This window comes from Globicephala melas, chromosome 20, assembly GCF_963455315.2.
Source record: "Globicephala melas chromosome 20, mGloMel1.2, whole genome shotgun sequence".
Lineage (NCBI taxonomy): Eukaryota > Metazoa > Chordata > Mammalia > Artiodactyla > Delphinidae > Globicephala > Globicephala melas.
Window position 1 is genome coordinate 49,022,695 of NC_083333.1, and position 16,877 is coordinate 49,039,571.

The 16,877-nt window shown below is 46.7% G+C and overlaps 1 protein-coding gene and 1 pseudogene across 1 annotated transcript in view; one reads left to right on the top strand and one right to left on the bottom strand.

Moving 5' to 3' along the window:
• Positions 1-6,060: 6,060 nt before the first annotated feature.
• On the bottom strand, positions 6,061-6,864 carry LOC132594334 (high mobility group protein B1-like; annotated as a pseudogene).
• Positions 6,865-14,323: 7,459 nt separating this feature from the next.
• The window catches only part of TBX4 (T-box transcription factor 4), a 31,096-nt gene continuing 28,542 nt past the window's right edge, over positions 14,324-16,877 (top strand). Inside the window, exon 1 of the mRNA XM_030881821.3 lies at positions 14,324-14,346. The gene's annotated coding sequence lies outside the window, so the exon portion shown is untranslated. The remainder of the gene's footprint in view (positions 14,347-16,877) is intronic.

Genomic DNA, 16,877 nt, shown 5'->3' on the forward strand with positions numbered 1-16,877 from the left:
GTAACTCTGGGCGGAGAGGATGGAGGGTGTAAGCTATGAGGGTGCAAACCACCCACCTGGCCTAGATCACAGGGCCTCCGGGAGGAAGGAGGGGGAGTGGCCGGCATCACGGTGCTGGGCCAGTGACGCCTTCCTCCAAAGCAGCTCTTCCCTGCAGCTCTCAGACCGAGGGGGCAGGAACCGTACAGGGGTCTGGAAGTGCGTCCAGGCCACATGTGCTGTAGGAGGTTATCCGGGAAAGAGGGGCTGGTAGATGGGCTCCTGGCAGTTGGCCCAAAACAGGCTGATCAGCAGGATGGCCTTGGAAACGAACACATATCCAAAGCCAGTGTTTCGAAAGTCTTTGAATTTTCAGTTGCTTGCGAAGTGGTTTTGCAACCTTTAGATGTCTTTAAGCATTTCTGCCCATCTTTTCAAGGCATTTTAAATCTACTTTTTAATTTCTAATTTTTTATAGCTAAGTATTTCTTCTCTGTGTTGTATGTATTAGCAAAAATTTGGAATAACTGAAATGCCCAACAATAAAGTATTTATTTATTGAAACAGAATTAATATATAACCACAAGTATCTGTGGGAACAAACTAGATGTTCACACACACACACACACACACACACACACACACACACACGGAGGCATGATAAGGAAACCATAGCAAAGATTATGGATTAAGAGAAATTAGAAAAGTTTTGCAAGCAGGGCAAAATTGATCCAAACTCCAAAATTTCTTAAAACGTGTGTGCGTGTGTGTGCGTGTGTGTGTGTGTGTGTGTGTGTGTGTGTGTTTAGAGGAGACAACGGTGTCTAATGATCATACGTGGTGTGACTCAATGCTGTAATTCATCTTCTCTCAATTTTATTTTTTTCATCTGTGAAAGGTGGATGTTAATGATAGGATATCAAAGGGACACAGGAACCAGCTGAAAGAGCTCCCAATGGCCAAAATTGCAACAATGTGACAAAATAAATAACACAGTATTGGATTACAACCCAGAGTACAAAATGAATATCCATGAGGTTATACTGATATAAATAAATGATTGAAAAAATAAATAAATTTGAGGAGAATAGATAAATCTTCTGTGAAGAACGTCAAATAATTTACGTAAATACTCCTCCCTCCAGGAGGAGAGCAGAACTCCCCATTCCTGAAGTGAGGGCCGCGCTCAGCGACTTCTTCCCGACAACTGCAGTGTGAAAAGAGAGTGGAGAACGTTTAGTCTAGTCGAAACCTGGCAAACACTGCCTCGGCTAAGTGATCGAGGTCAATATCATTAGTGATAAGTCATCTTGATAACACGTCCCTTTGATAGGATGTGATGAGAAGGGCGCTTCACAGCTGCGGCTTTCCTCCCCCAAAGGAAGGAATCCTGAGATTCCTTCAATCCTGAGAAACACGAGACAAACCCTGATCAAGGGACAGTCTACAAATACCTGACCAGCACTCCTTAAAGCCGTCAACGTCTTCAAAAACAAGGAAAGTTGGAGAAACCGTCACAGCCAAGAGGAGCCTAGGGAGAGATGATGACTAAATGTAATGTGATATCCTGGATGGGATTCTGGAGCAGAAAAAGGACATTAGGTAAAAACTAAGGAAATCTGAATAAAGTATGGACGGACTTTATTTAGTTAATATTATCGATCAATATTCGTTCATTAGTTGTGACAAATACACGATATTCACGTGACGTGAGATGTTACCAGTAGGGGAGACTGGGTGTGAGCTATCTGGGGAGTTTATGCACATCTCTGCAACTTTTCTATAAATCTATTCTGAAATAAAAAGTTTACTTTAGAAAGTGGATAACAGTGTCTACATTATGTTGTTGCACCCATTAAGGGAATTCATATCAAGCATTTAATACACTGGCATATGGTGAGGGTTTATTATTGCCCCTTCATTATTGCTCTTATTGCTCTAATTTCTAGTCTTCTTATGAAAACAGCAATGCATATCCATTACAGAAAAATTTACAGATGAGCCAAAGGAAGACATAAGCCACAGAAGAGCAAAACAGAACACCCACAACCCTACCCTCCCTGAGACAACTACTGGTCACACCTTGCCATGGATCCTTGCAGAGATATAACTAATTGTTTTTTGAGAGAAAAATGTCTGCTGTAGTAATTTATGTTAAAATTTAGAACATGTGATCATCGAAAGATCCATTCAGAGAGTGAAAACACCACCCCCAGGTTGAAAGAAGCTACTTGCCACACAGACATCTAGTACATACAATACAACAGCCTGGTATAAATAATATACAGAAAATTCTTACAGATCAGCAAGAAAAGAGCGGAGAAACAAATAGAAAAATGGACAGAAGAAAATGGATAAAAAGGTAATAAGTCTCACCAAAGAGGATAACCGAGCAGCAATTAAACATATGAAAAAAGTGTTTAATTCTCTAGTCTAATTTTTTATAAAACTTGGATCACATGCAGTTTGGTAAGTGGCCATCATTTAAGTAAGGAACATTTCTGTTGTTCCACCTCTTTGCTCTTACAAGTAGTCAAGAGCACAAGTAATGGACTAAATATTAGTTGGGAAGGGAACAAGACCCTGAAAAATTATAAAAACTGGGCAACAGCGCTTAAATATGCACAAAAGGTGCTCAATCGTTCCTCAGAATGATTCTCATCTGAAGAGTTAATGACTGAATTTTCTAGGTCTGTTTTATTAAAATTTAATAGATTAAAAAAATTTTTTTAAGTTAAGAAAAAGAGAAGAGAAGGGAATACGGCAAAATGCTGACAGCGGTTATCTCTTTGGTTTCCTCTGCAGCCTGCTGTGACTGCCAGAGTCCCTACCAGGAGGACATTACTGTAAAGCTGTGGACAAGTGATTGGGTCTAGTCCTTTTCAACCAGTTGCCATCTTGCCTAAATCACTGGGTTCACTGATTTCTTTCAAGTAAATCTGTTTACTATGTAGTGTTCTAAATGCTTCCCAAATAGTTAATGACCTGATGATGTAAATGGGTTTTGTTCATTTTATAGATGAGGAAACTGAGGCCCAGAGAGGCTAAGTTACCCAAGCCTTATGGACCCAGAGGCCAGCTCTTGACCACTGCATCCATGATACCCCCAAACACCTCTAGCCAAATTGCATGGAGCCAACAGCCTGCCCTGTGCTGGCAAGGAGGCTACAATTGCACTAACCTTCACGATTCCAGGGCCTGGCTTCTAGAAGCCACTGGACTCCAGAAGTCTGCACAGGCCACTTCCTAGTTGTGTGACCTTGGGAAAGTCCCTTTACTCCCCCCAGCCTCAGTTTCCTTATTTGTAAAAGGGGCGTAACTATACCACTTCCTCCTTTCCTACTCCTCAGGGCTGTTGTGAACACAGGTATGTGAAGATGCTTCGGAAACTGTGAAGTGTGCGTGTAGGCAGGAGATCAAAGGAGAGAAGGTGTGTCGTGTGAACAAAGGTGCAGAAACAGGACTGTGTAGGCCATTTCGAGAGTGCTGTGTTCAGGGAACTTTGGTTTCTGAGAAGCGCGACGGGGGTGGGAGGGGGTTTGGAGTTGGTCTTGGAGGGCTCTAATGTCAGACGATGAGTTGGATGAGTTTGGACGCTAGTGACAGCGGGGTGGAAGGGTGGGCTGTGAAGGAGAGTCCACTGCAGGAACCCAGGGCCACGGCAGGGTTGTCTCCAGCCTCTCAGCTGGGCCCTGGGCTCCTAGGTGACTGAGACAGAGCTCCCCAGGACAGGTCCTCTGGGTGGGTGAGGGCTCCAGTGGGGTGTAGGAACTTGCCAGCATATTTTTGTCAATGCCCGTGAGAGGGGAGGATGGTACAGGAGGCAAGCACTACTGCTCTTTCCAGAAGTCCCGGGAAATCAGAGTGCAAGCTTCTTATTTGGTGGCCCCCTCCCAGTTCACCAAAGCCAGCTCATCTGAGCCTCCAACAGTCTGGGAGGGAGGTAGTCTCTTCTCTCCCCCGCCCTCAGTCTGCTCTTTCTAACGTCCCTGGTGCTCCCCTTGCCAATCATTTACATTCTCCTCCTTGATACTCTTGCCGGTATTTTACACTATACTAACCTCTCCCTTGCTCTGAAAAAGTTCTTTTTCTGCCAGGACTGCACCCCTTCTTGGCCAGCCCTTTAACTGATTCTTCTTGGGTCACTTTGCTGGTTTCCTATCTTCTTTTCCACACCCTCCAGATTCTCTTCTTGGACTCCTTCTTTTCTTTTTTTTAAATAACTTCTCCCTTAGTGGCCTCATCAGCTACAGTGAACACAGTGAACCCCACTGTGTACTGATGTGTCCCAAATCTTCAGCCCCTGTATTTCCAACTAAAGTCCTGTCACGACTAAAACTAAACTCATTTCTGCCCACGCCCACTGCCTCTTCTCTCACTTAATGTCCTCAGGACCAGATAGGGTTCTGTTGTCAAAGCTGTTGAAATGCACCTGGCTGGCTTAAGCAGAGAGGGGTTTACTGGAAGGATGAAGCAACTCACCAACTTGAAGTGAAGCCTCAAAATCCAGGCTCAGAAATGACGGAGGCCAGAGCAGCTCTGGGGAGCTGAGTGGTGGGTGTAGGTGAATGGCTCCTTCAGGGCATGAAGACTGGAGAATCTAGAATGAGAATGTTACCTACCATATTGCCAAGGGTGAAGGGGTATGGGTGAGGGATGGACTGGGAGTTTGGGATGAACAGATACAAACTATTACATATAGAATGGATAAACAACAAGGTCCTACTGTATAGCACAGGGAACTATATTCAATATCCTGTGATAACCCATAATGGAAAAGAATTTGAAAAAGAATATATATATGTGTAACTGAATCACTTTGCTGCACAGTGGAAACTAACACAACATTGTAAAATAACTGTACTTTAATAAAACAAAATTTTAAAAAAAAGGACTGTTGCTTACCACGCAGTGTTGGTTGAAGCTTAAATCAACTGTATGCGTAAGGAAGCTGAGACCCAAAAATGATGATTCAACTCCTCTGCCTCCATTCTTTCTGCCCTTACGCTCAAGATTAGAATTCTAGGAAGAAAGCATTTAACATGTTCTTGGCTGGGGATGGAGCGCCTTCACTGAAACTCTTCCCACCAAACTTTACCAATGGCAATGATTCTTTCCCCTAAAACTCAATTGGGGTTCTGAACCTGAAAAAGAGGAGTGGACCCAGGACGTGCAAAATCACAAATGTCTACCATATTCCTGCCCAGAGACATCCTAAACTCCAGCCTCTTTCCTACTCCACTTCTCCCAAATATCCTTTGAATAATTTCCCTGCCTTCACAACTGGTCTTCTTGCTACTCTTCCTCACTCCCAGATCTTCCCACCCTACCAGCAATCATTGTCTAAAACACAAATCTGATCAGTCCAGAACGTTTCCTGCTAAAAACCATTTATGGCTTCCCATTGCCCTTAGATAACGTTTTTGCTGTTGTTTTTGTTTTGGTTTGGTTTTGGGGGGGAGTCTGTGGAGTTTTTTGGGTCTCATTTCAACTTTTATTACCCTCATCATATGCAGGGTGTGTAGACAAAAGCTTTTTATCAGCTAACTATATTGAAAAGATAAACACTGTAATAGTTCATGTGATCCAAAATGGGCAAAGGCAAAAGACAAGCTTCCTCTCAATAAGAAAAGTTTCAGACCTAGGAAAAGGACAATACTAATTTTAAAAAACTGTATTTACTTAGAGGCATTCAGATTGTCAACAAAATTGCTGCAACTTTTTTTATTTTTTTTTTTGCAATTACAGAGTGGTATTCGGTTAACAGAACAACAATTACTTCGTATATAAGCTGCATCAGAGACAACTGAAGATGAAAAAACTATCCCCATACATGACTCATTTGTATTGTGTACCAGCAAGAACCTACTTTAAATTTCCATGCCATGGGCTTCCCTGGTGGCGCAGTGGTTGAGAGTCTGCCTGCCGATTCAGGGGACACGGGTTCGTGCCCCGGTCCGGGAGGATTCCGCATGCCGCGGAGCGGCTGGGCCCGTGAGCCATGGCCGCTGAGCCTGCGCGTCCGGAGCCTGTGCTCCGCAATGGGAGAGGCCACAACAGTGCGAGGCCCGCGTACCGAAAAAAAAAAAAAAATTTCCATGCCAATTTACTTCCCAACGCTGTATCACGCAAGGTTAGCAGCCATTGAAAATACCACCAGGACAGGGTTAGCTAGAGACACATTCAGCAGCATAACTATACAGAAAAAGACACTGTATGGTTTTAAAACAAATCTTACACAGCCTTACATTTCAATTTTTTCTTAAAAAGGAGTGAGTTGTGTACAGGGGTGTTAAATGCTTTACAGACAAGACAAGAAAAAAAAACTTAGAAAGAACCAACTTATTCATCATCATCTTCTTCATCTTTCTCCTCCTCCCCCTTTTCATCTTTCTCATCTTCCTTCTTTTTCTTGCTTTTTTCAGCCTTGATGACTCTCTTTTTCTCTACATCAGCTTTTCTTTAGCTCAGTAGACAGCAATATCCTTTCTATATTTTCCCTTCAGCCTTCTTTTATAAGGCTGCTCGCTTGTCATCTGCTGCAGTGTTATTCCACATCTCTCCCAGGTTCTTTGCAACACCACCAATGGATAGACCCAGGTGTTCTCCTTTGATTTTTTGAGTGAAACTCAGAACAAAATAAGAAAAAGGCCAAAGGAAGCCTCTTGGGTACATTGGGATCCTTGAACTTCTTTTTTGTTTCCCCTTTATAAGAGATACAGGTTTTCATGTCTCTTTTACAATGGGCCTTGTCCACCTTCACCATGTCTTCAAATTTTCCTTTCTCCTTGTAGACATAGTCCATAGAAAACTCCAAGAAGCTGACTGAAGCATTTGGGTGCTTCTTCTTGTGCTTCTCCCAGCAAGTTTGCGCAAAGGATGCATATGACGACATTTTGCCTCTCAGTTTCTTAGGCTCTCCTTGCCCGTGTTTAATTATTTTTCCTCAGCGAGGCTCAGAGTTACCTAGTACCTGTTTGGCTCTCACTTGCCCTGGTGCTGTCTCTGTGGAGCTCAGTGTCCTGCAATGGCTGTCTAGATAAAGTTATTAACAGGGTTTACAGGACCCTTTCCAAACTTTACCTTTCTACAAAGCTTCATTTCCACCACTGCAGCCCCGCTGCTCCTCAGATATGCCCTTTGTGCCTTTGTACTTGTGCTTCCCCTCTCCTGGGAGTCCCTTTTCACATCCTCTATCTCTCAGGATCCCATACATATTCATCTTCCAAAGATGAACTCAGATGTCATCTCCTCATGGAACCCTGTGGAACAAGGTAGGATGAATTGGTTATTCCCTCTTTTGTAGTCTCATCACACTCAATATGGAAATAGATTATAGCCCTGGGCCTGTTTTATTACTGCATTTGTTTACAAGTCTGTCTATCCCATGAGACTGGGAGGTTAAGTCACACACCTAGAACAAGTAACCAACCTGATGGAAATGAATTTGGAGGGAGATGTGATAAACCAGATTGTGTTTTTCATAGTCTAGGCAGTGGCTAAAGACTGCCCACCCGCACCAAAGGCAGGTAACCACCTACTTATTCCCTTTGCTCTTTGGGAAAACAGGGCTTGGAGAGATTTAAGTTATAGAAGAGGAAGGTCTTCTTGTTCCTGGGTTCTTGTAGACAAAAAAGTGAGGTGACTCAGAATGCATGGATTTGGCCTTTGCAGGCTTTTAAAAACAAGGGAGACTTTATCAGGAGCAAGCTGGAAGTCCTGTTAGAAGTGGACAAATGGCTGAGCGGACACCTGAAGAGGCTGCCTCTTGAGAAACCAGCCGGAGGTCTCCAGTGTCTCCAACCGCGTACCCATGGAGCTCAAGGATGTTTGGGGGAGGAGAGACAGATGAGGGAGCCCTCGCTAATCAAGCCTCTACCCTCCAGCGAATGTGAGGCTAATGAGGCGGCCCCATTCCAGGGCACCTCCACACCAAGCCAGCCGGTCTGCCTGTTTATTGCCCGTATGGAGATCATTAATACCTCCTGACACTGGGGTCACTCCTGGGGTCAATCCCTGAGCCCGTTCTGCAGAACAAGGGGAAATGAACTTCCCAGCACATGTGGCTCAAGCCTGGTGGGGAAGGGGACTCCCGTCACCCCACTCAGCTCTGGGAGAGACAGCACCCCAGGCTGTTGGACCCCCTAACACAATCCCTTCTGCCCAAGCTGGATTCTTGAGAGAGTGGTCCTGGGGAATGGCGAAGGGGAGGCCCTGGTCTGGGACAACACCCACCAAGGCTGTCCCAAACGACAGACGGACACTAATCCCTTGGCGACGGGCAGGGGTGGTGTCTGGGAGCTGCAGCCGCAGCTTGTGAGGGGCCAGACTCGGGCTGCACATGGCAAGAAGGCACAAGCCTGTGGCCACTTCGGTGCGAGCTGCAGATTCGGCCCCACCCTCCCTGCTTCCCCCGCAGTGATTGGGCCCTCCGGAATCCAAGATGGCGGACAGAGGCGGGGTTCCTGGCCAAGCGAAACTGCGATTGGTGAAGCGCAGGTCTTTTGTGCTGAAAGACGGCCTCAGTAGCCAGTCAGGGAACTCCTTGTGGTGTAGGTGAGCGGTCAGCCGCCTTACCTCACGCTTAAGCAACCAGGGCCTCATCAATCTTGTCTCTCGCAGCCTCGAAGGGCCAAGGTGGAAACAAGGAAACCCCAGATGGTCCTCCAGGCAGGTCCTTACCCGTCTGGGGCCTCTTTCTCGGTAATGACCGGAACTGGGAATCAGCCCCAGCTGGCCCAAGGAGAAGTAGAGAAGGCCCCCAACTAGCTTGGAGAAAATCAATAGGATTATGAGGTTAATGCCAGAGCAGGCTGAGTGACAGTTACCAAATAAATGATATGGCTGAGGTTAAATGAGTCCCAGTAAATAAAGGAATGTGTTCAAAGGAGAAACTTCAGAAAATGCAGGGACGTGGGGGTCGGGCCTCTGGACTTCTTCCAGCCTTCACTGAACAGGGCACAGACCCCAGCCTTCAACAAGGTCTTGTTGAATTCTAGAAGAGCCACAGTCAGGGGCACTACGTCCCGGGAACACACAGGCTGGGGTCTGTGCCCTGTTCAGTGCCAGTGTTGGCATGGCGCCTGAGCCCAGGGCTCCTTGGGCAGCTCCATCCGCCCAGCTTTGGGTGAGGGAATGGAAACTTAGTATGGAGGTCTGACCAGTTAACAGCGGGGGTATGCCTCTGATTGCTTAGAAGCAGAAAATGGACCAACTGCAGCAAGAGGGGTGGAAGCCAGGAAGCACTTTTTTTTTTTCTTTTTCTCAGGAAGCACTTTTATCTATGTGATATCACTTCATGCTTTCTTCTACCCTGTAAGGTGGCTGTTATTATTAAATTCATTTTACAGATGAGGAAAGAGGCTTAAAGCAGATTTTGCTCTAGGTCCCTCTATAAACAGCATGTTGAGGACCAGAATTCAGGCTTTTAAACTTCAAATTCCAAGGGCTTTCTAATAGTGCACATATTTTCATTCTTGAATTCTAATTTGTTTCAGCCCCTGGTTCAAAGAAATCCTTGAGGGCCCAAATTAAAAGCCAGTTTTGGATAATCTATGCTTAGGAAGAATGGAAGGGAGAAAGAGGAGGAAAGAAGGGGCAGAGGGGATTGAAACATTAAATAATTTCTCTGACTTAGGATTTTGTTTTTAACCTAACACAACCCTAGCGGATATACCTTCCTCGGACAGATTGTAAAATAAATGTGTATTTCAGAGAAGTCTTACTGGAGGAAATGGAAGGAAGTGGCAATTCAGGAGCATATAGTGTAATGGGGAAGAAAGTGTGATCGTCTACAGTGAATCCACCTACTGATAAGGACTCTGGAACAGAAGGTCTATATTGCTACCTGTGACTGTGCAAAACCCAGATGTGATTATTCATTCCTTATCCCTGTAGTTCCTCAAGTGAGAGTTATAGTAGGAATCCACCTGGGTTACTGGTGAATCACCGTCCCTGTCCTCAGTCCTGAGGAGGGGCTCAGACCAGCTTACCTCACCCAGGTCCAGGATCAGGCCAGCCCAGTCCTCAGTTCCTTCTAACTGGAAGTTTCCTAATTCTCTTTGGGGGAGAAGGCCTGGGAGGCCAGGGTGAGAGGTCAGGTGTGCAGAGCTGCACGTGTGGCAAGAGGGGAAGCACCTGCAGCAGTAGCTGCCACCCACTACCCATTCTCCTTAGTCAATCCTCCAATTTCCAGAGTGAGCTCAAGCTCCTGCCCCAACTCCAGCTGTCCTGAGTTTGATAATCTCAACGGGATGTGGGCTGGGGAATCTGGAACCAAGATTTGGGGTTAGTGGGTAACAATAAAGCCACAGGGGACAGGTGAATTCCCTGCTGCCTCACCCATCTTTCCTCTTTGGGGGACTTACTAAGGATCCCAGGCCTTAGATTATAGCACACATAGAATAACATGGCTGGGAAGGCAGTGTGGAGGGATGTTCTTTCCTGGATTTGAATGAGAAGGTATGTGCACGTGCATAAGAACACATATGGACACTAAGATATGTATCTTTCACTATGAAATGCCCAAGGACTCACTCAGCACTGAGCTGGACCTTTGCATATGCCTCAGGAGTAAGACTGTAAATAACAGAGACTCAGACTAACAATGATGTAAAGAAATAGGGTTTATTTCTTCTCACATTACAAGAGCAGGTTTACCTGCTCAGTGATGCCATCAGGAACCCAGACTCTTTCTTTTTGCTCTGATATCCTTAGCATATTGGCCTTTATCTTTCTTGCCTCAAGGTCTCTAGAGAGTGAGAACTCCAAGGATCTCATCCACAGGGGAAAAGAAGACTATGTCTTCCCCTTTTTCAAGAAAGCAAAAAATTCTCCACATCCTTTCTCCTCTCCAGTCTTTTGCTTAGGCCTCATTGGCCAACACTGGGTCACATGACCACTCCTAGCTACAAGGAAGGGAGTCTATGAGAGCATGGAACAGGATTTCCATGATTGGCACAGAACAGTGGTTCTCAACCTCGGCTCTATTCTCAGAGATTCTGACTCTGTTGGTCAGGGTTGGGGCTTGACATTGGTATTTATTAAATTCTCCAAAAACCTAGGATTTAAAAAAAAAATGTAATTGCTTTTTACTACAGTATGGTGCCAACTCAAGTAATCATCTTCAGCCAAACCCACCCTGGATTCTGGACAAGCCACCTTATTGTACTGACTGGGATTCTCTAGCTTATCCTGTAGCCCCTGCTCCCTTTGGAACTGATTATATAGGTGATTAATTAGTACATTTGTAGGTCATTTGTTAGTGAATTTGCAGTTAGTAACTGGTTAGCTAATCAGCTGGCTAACTAATTAATAGAATGGTTAGTTGGCCTTTCCTCTTGTTTATGTGTCTGGCACATAGTAAGTACTTGATAAATATTTCTTTGGGTGAATGAATCCATAAAATGGAGATAAAACGGAGTTAATACCGCATCAAATGAGATAGTAGCTATGAACTTTGTAAATGATAAAACACTGTAAAGATATAAGAATAACATTTACATGAGAAGCTACTTTAAAATTTAGGGCCAGAGTAAAGTTTTTCCCCCCATCCTTCACCAAGGAAATAGTGTTTCCACATTTCTGAAATGGAGAACTACCATTTTGCCCTGTTGCTAGTAAGCCAGATTTCTCTCTCAATTATAGCAACTTTGTCAACACTTAGCGATAGCATATATTCTTTCTCCTTTTTCCTTGACCCTACTTTGTCTTTCTACTTGTATTTTTATTAGCTTATTTTGGTTATAAACCACCTCAAGCCTTTTTGGGAAAGAGGTGGGGTAAAATTAATTTTAAAAATACTTGGGAACTAACCTTTATTATCTACCTACCACATGCCAGGCATTTACATGTATTGACTTAGCCAAATCTCACGAATAGCTAGTAGGTTGGTGCGATTATCCCCATTTTATGTAGGTGTCAAGGGACTTGCTCAAGGTCATACAGCTGCTAAGATTTCAGAACCAGATTTCAAAACCAAGGCCAGTCTACACCAAATCTGAGACCTTTCCCCTAAGCAACCCAAGTTGGTGTGATAGATGCTTGGTTATGGTCAACTATTTACTTAGCTAGTTGAGGAGAGTTTTTGTACTTTGAACTCCTCAAATAAGTCTTGGGGGAAAAATTGGTCTTTTTCCTTTCGCCACAGGCCATTTATCAGCAAATACTATACTTCATCAATTGTATGCTATTCTATTATTTTATGTACCACTAAGAAAAAAAAACCCTGCTACTTAAACTATGACACACCATTGATGTTAAGATGCATCCTAATTTCAGAGATGTCAAAATGCGAAAAATGTGTGTCTTAGAATCAACAAAATGATGTATTCCATCCTACTAATGGAGAATTTGTGTACATAACCTCCCCTCTTTTCTTGCTCAATTGCTGGCTGGTTTGCCCCTTCCTTTTCTTATTTTTTTATTTATTTTGTTTACTTATTTTTGGCTGTGTTGGGTCTTCGTTGCTGCGCGCAGGCTTTCTCTAGTTGCGGCGAGCAGGGGCTACTCTCTGTTGCAGTGCGCGGGCTTCTCATCGCGGTGACTTCTCTCGTTGTGGAGCGCAGCCTCTAGGTGCACGGGCTTCAGTAGTTGCGACATGCAGGCTCAGTAGTTGTGGCGCACGGGCTTAGTTGCTCCGCGGCATGTAGGATCTTCCTGGACCAGGGATCGAACCTGTGTCCCCTGCATTGGCAGGCGGATTCTCAACCACTGCGCCACCAGGGAAGCCCCCCCACCCCTTCCTTTTCATCACCCAAACCTTGCCTGTCTCTTCAATATCGCATTTCTCCACATCATCATGAACTGTCAGTTTTGATTTGGATTATCTCTCATGAGTCTCCAGAAAGCCTTGCACTCATAGGAGGTTTCCACTCTAGTTTTTTTAAAGAGCTACCTTAGATGGTCTTATTATGAACTTCCTCCAGTGGCTGTCATCAAACTCTTTCCAGAGTCTGGCCTAAGTCTAGTTTTCCCATGGTAACTGGTGATTCACTGCCCTCCCTGTTCACCATTCCACACAGTAGTTGGTTGGTCTGTACGCTATTTACTTGCAAGGGATTTCCCTCCAGGCTGTTGGAGAGGGCATGGGAGGGGGCTTGGGCGCAGAAGTGGGCATGTCATCCAGTTCTCCCTAACACAGGAAACATGACTCCCCAGGCGTCTCCTGAAACACCAGGGCCTTCCCTTTCTCCACACCAGGAGGAGGCAGGATTGGGGGAGGATTCAGCTTCTCCACCCCTCTTAGACCTTACTTCCCCTTCCTGGTTTGGGACTCCATGAGACAAGTCAGGAAGGGAAGATGAGGCAGTGGGATCTGGTACTGCTGGGGGAGATGAAGATTCTTGAGCAGTGGGCCCTTGTGGAGCTGGGTTACAGGCTCCTGACAGCAGCAGCTGGCTTTTCTGAGGTGGTGTTCTGCTTCCCCCTTTGTGTGCAGGGTTCTGGGGAAAGCACTGATTCTGGCTTTCCATTTCCTAGCATTATAAAAGGGACAGAGCCATCCAGGATTTTCCCTGTCCTGTTCCCGTCGATATGATTTTGAGGTCAGAATCTGGAAAGGAACAGAGGCTGATTGGAGAGGCTGGGACACCATGGAGGCAGGGATACAGCCCATGCTGAGAAGTGAGGGGCTAATCTGGGAATCCTATTGACAGAGGACTCTGGGGCCTTTGCAGATGGGTGGGCAGGCAGACCTATCCTGGCCCCAGTGTTCTGGGCATGTTACAGGCTGTGAGGCTTGGGCATGGGCTGAGGTCCACATGGGTCTGTGTGCCTGTGCAGCTGCAGGAGCCTGTGGTGAGGTAGAGTCAGACACAGAGAAAAAGAGATAAGTGAGACAGAGGGAATCAGAGGCCGGACCGGGAGGTCCAGGTGGCTGAGGGGCACTCACTTTCGGAGGCACCTTGGCTGTCTGGCTCAGTGCGAAGCCGCCTGGGCTTCCTAGACTGGAGCAGGCACTGGGCTTCCTCTTCAGCCCTCCGAGATCTCGGGGAGCTGCTGGCAGAGTCCTGGCCCTGGTCCGCAGTTTCCCCAAGAGGCTCTGCCAAGCCTTGGCACCTCGGAGCCTGGGCCTGGGCTCGGATTCAGGCCGGCGCCGCACCTCCCCGCCGCCGCCGCTGCCGCTGCCGCCGCCGCCGCCGCCGCCGCCGCCGCCGCCGCCGCCGCTCCAGGCCGGACCGCCCTAGCGCACGCAGGGCCTGCCCTAACCCGTGACCCCCGCGGTCGACTCCAGCGCCCGCTGCCCGCTGGGCCCGGACGAGCGCGGGCCAGTGAGCAGCGGAGTCGGTCCCAGACGAGGCCCGGCCCGGCTGTCGCGAGAGGGGCCGGAACCCGACAGCAGGAGCGAGCGCGGGCCGGCGCGCGGAGGTGTGAGAATGTGAGGCGGGCAAGGTCGGGAGCCGCCGTGCGGGGCGGTGGGGCGCGTGTGCGCTGTGGCCGCCGAGCGGGCTCACGAAGAAAGCGGGCACGGCCGGGAGCGGGCTCGGACCGCGGTGCGTGCGAGCAGGCGGGCCCCGCGGCCTGCGGCTCGGCGGAGGGCGGCCGTCTGGAAGTGGGCCCCGGCCCCGCCGGCCCGGCGTGCGGCGCCCCTGGGTGCGGGCTGCGCCGCCGCCCCTGGCCGGCCATTCTGGTTGTCGAGCCTCGGGTGGGAGCCGCGCGGCGCCGCCAGGCCGCTCGCCCTCTCTTCCCCCCCCCCTCTAATCTAAACCATGCGGGCTCCCACCCCGAGCCGGCCGGCGGGGCCCGAGGGCCGCGGAGAGGGCACCGGGCCGCGCGCTGGTGGAGCGGCAGCCCACTCCGAGCTCGGGGTCCCCGGACCATGGAGCCAGGGGACCCTCGAGCCCCCTCCCCGGGGGGCGGCGGGCGCGGACTGATTGACAGCAGCGACGTCAGCGCGGGGAGGGGGGTGCGGCCCCGGAGGGAGGGAGGGAGGGAGGAGGAGGGAGCTGAGGCCCCAAAGTGCAGCCTCGGAGATCAAGGGCCCGCTCCAGAACCGGGATGTGTCCGGCCACGAGGGCGCGGCGGGCAGCGGAACCCTGACCCAGCTGCCCCGAGTCGGAGTCCCGGCTGACCCGGGCTCCTCGGACCCGAGCCTGCAGCGGACTTCGGGCCGCAGGCGCCAACGCATGCGGCAGCGCAGTTAGGGTGAGTGAGGGTCCCGGCGTGGGTGGGGGTGAGTCGGGAGTGCGGGAGAGGGGCAACACCGAAACCAGGGAGGATGAGCTGGAAAGGGGGAGAGTAACAGGACCTGGGTAAGAACCTCGGGGACAGTCAAGGCGGCAAGAGGGCGGCGAGAAGAGTTTCTAATCCGGCTGCCGCCTCGCCCGACTCCCAGCGGTCGGAGCTCGAGCCCTTCTCTCCTCCTAGTAACCGGACGAATTGGGTCTAAGGGCCCAAGAACATAGAAACGACAGCGCCAGCGCCAAAGGAACAAGGTTAGGACGAGACAAGTGGAGCGGTGGCCTTGAAATTGGTGTTTGAAGAATAAGAAAGGCCAAGGAGGAGGGCCCAGGTACTTGGCGAATATCGATGTGGAAATGTTCGTGATCAGAACACTGGACTACAGTGCCTTTGATGCAACAGGGTCGTCAAAATTAAAGCAAGGAGCATACTATATAAATAATGATCCATGATCAAGAATTATCAAAATATGAGCAATGACCCAAAAAGCAGGGCTAAGCGGCATAACTAATACAGTACTCGGACTTTAAAACAACAATAAAATAACAGTCACTCTCAAAACCAAGTGAAAATTGTAATCACAAATTTGAGAGAATCATAGACAAAGTGATGGAACAATGTGATAAGAACTATTGTATTAAAATCAATAGAATAAGAAATAGTAACAGTGTAAAAATGATAAAACTGTAGGAAAAAGGTGAACAATGAAAATACTAATAAGGGAAATACTAATATTAGTAGTATTGACAGAATACTATCATATAATTTATTATTGATACTATAGTGAATTATTAAAATAAATGTTAACCAAAATCTTAAGAACAATAGTAATATAAATAAAGACAGCAACAAGAATTACTGGAGTAATATGACAATTTATGACCAAGGTTTTAATAGTCCCAACAACATTATAAATAATGGTAGAGTAATAAGTATTGTACCAATGTGATGAGAAAACAGAGTATTAAGAGCTACAACAATATTACAAATTATGACAAAGTAACAAGAAGTAATGATGCATTGAAAAATAAGTAGCGAATTAAGATCCATAACATTACAAATAATGACAAAGTAACAAGATATTGTAACGATGTGATGAAGAATACCTGGAGTATTATGAACAATCCTAACAAAACAAATAATGGTAAAATAACGAGAAGTATTATAAGGACATGAAGGAAATGAATGTGAATATTGAGAACAATAATACTACAAGTTATGGTAAATAAATTACTGAAACTGTGACAAAGTACAAACAGAGACTGAGGAGGCAGCACGGAAACATTTCAGGGATACAGAGTAAAAATAAAAATAATGAGAGATTAACATGACCTATTGGAAGACTATATTTAATAATTGCCTAGGTTTTAGTAATAGTATTACGAATGTGCCAGGAGGCCCTAGAATGATGGAGCAGTGACAGGAAAGCAATAACAACATATTTGATAATGATGAATTAACAAATCAAACCAGTACTTAAACCATACAGTATTAAAAATAACGTACTAATAGCTTGTGTGATAGAATAAGTAGTCTTAATGTTATTGAATTGACCAGAATACTACTCTGATAATAGAGATAATTAAAATAGTATAAAAAATTAACAATTCCCCCAGTGCGAGAAAAGTATCACCAGTAATCTAGAAATGAAAAGAAAAATGCTGTTCTTCTTAAAAAAACGAGTCAACTGAAAGTGACGGACCCGAGCGCACAGGGCG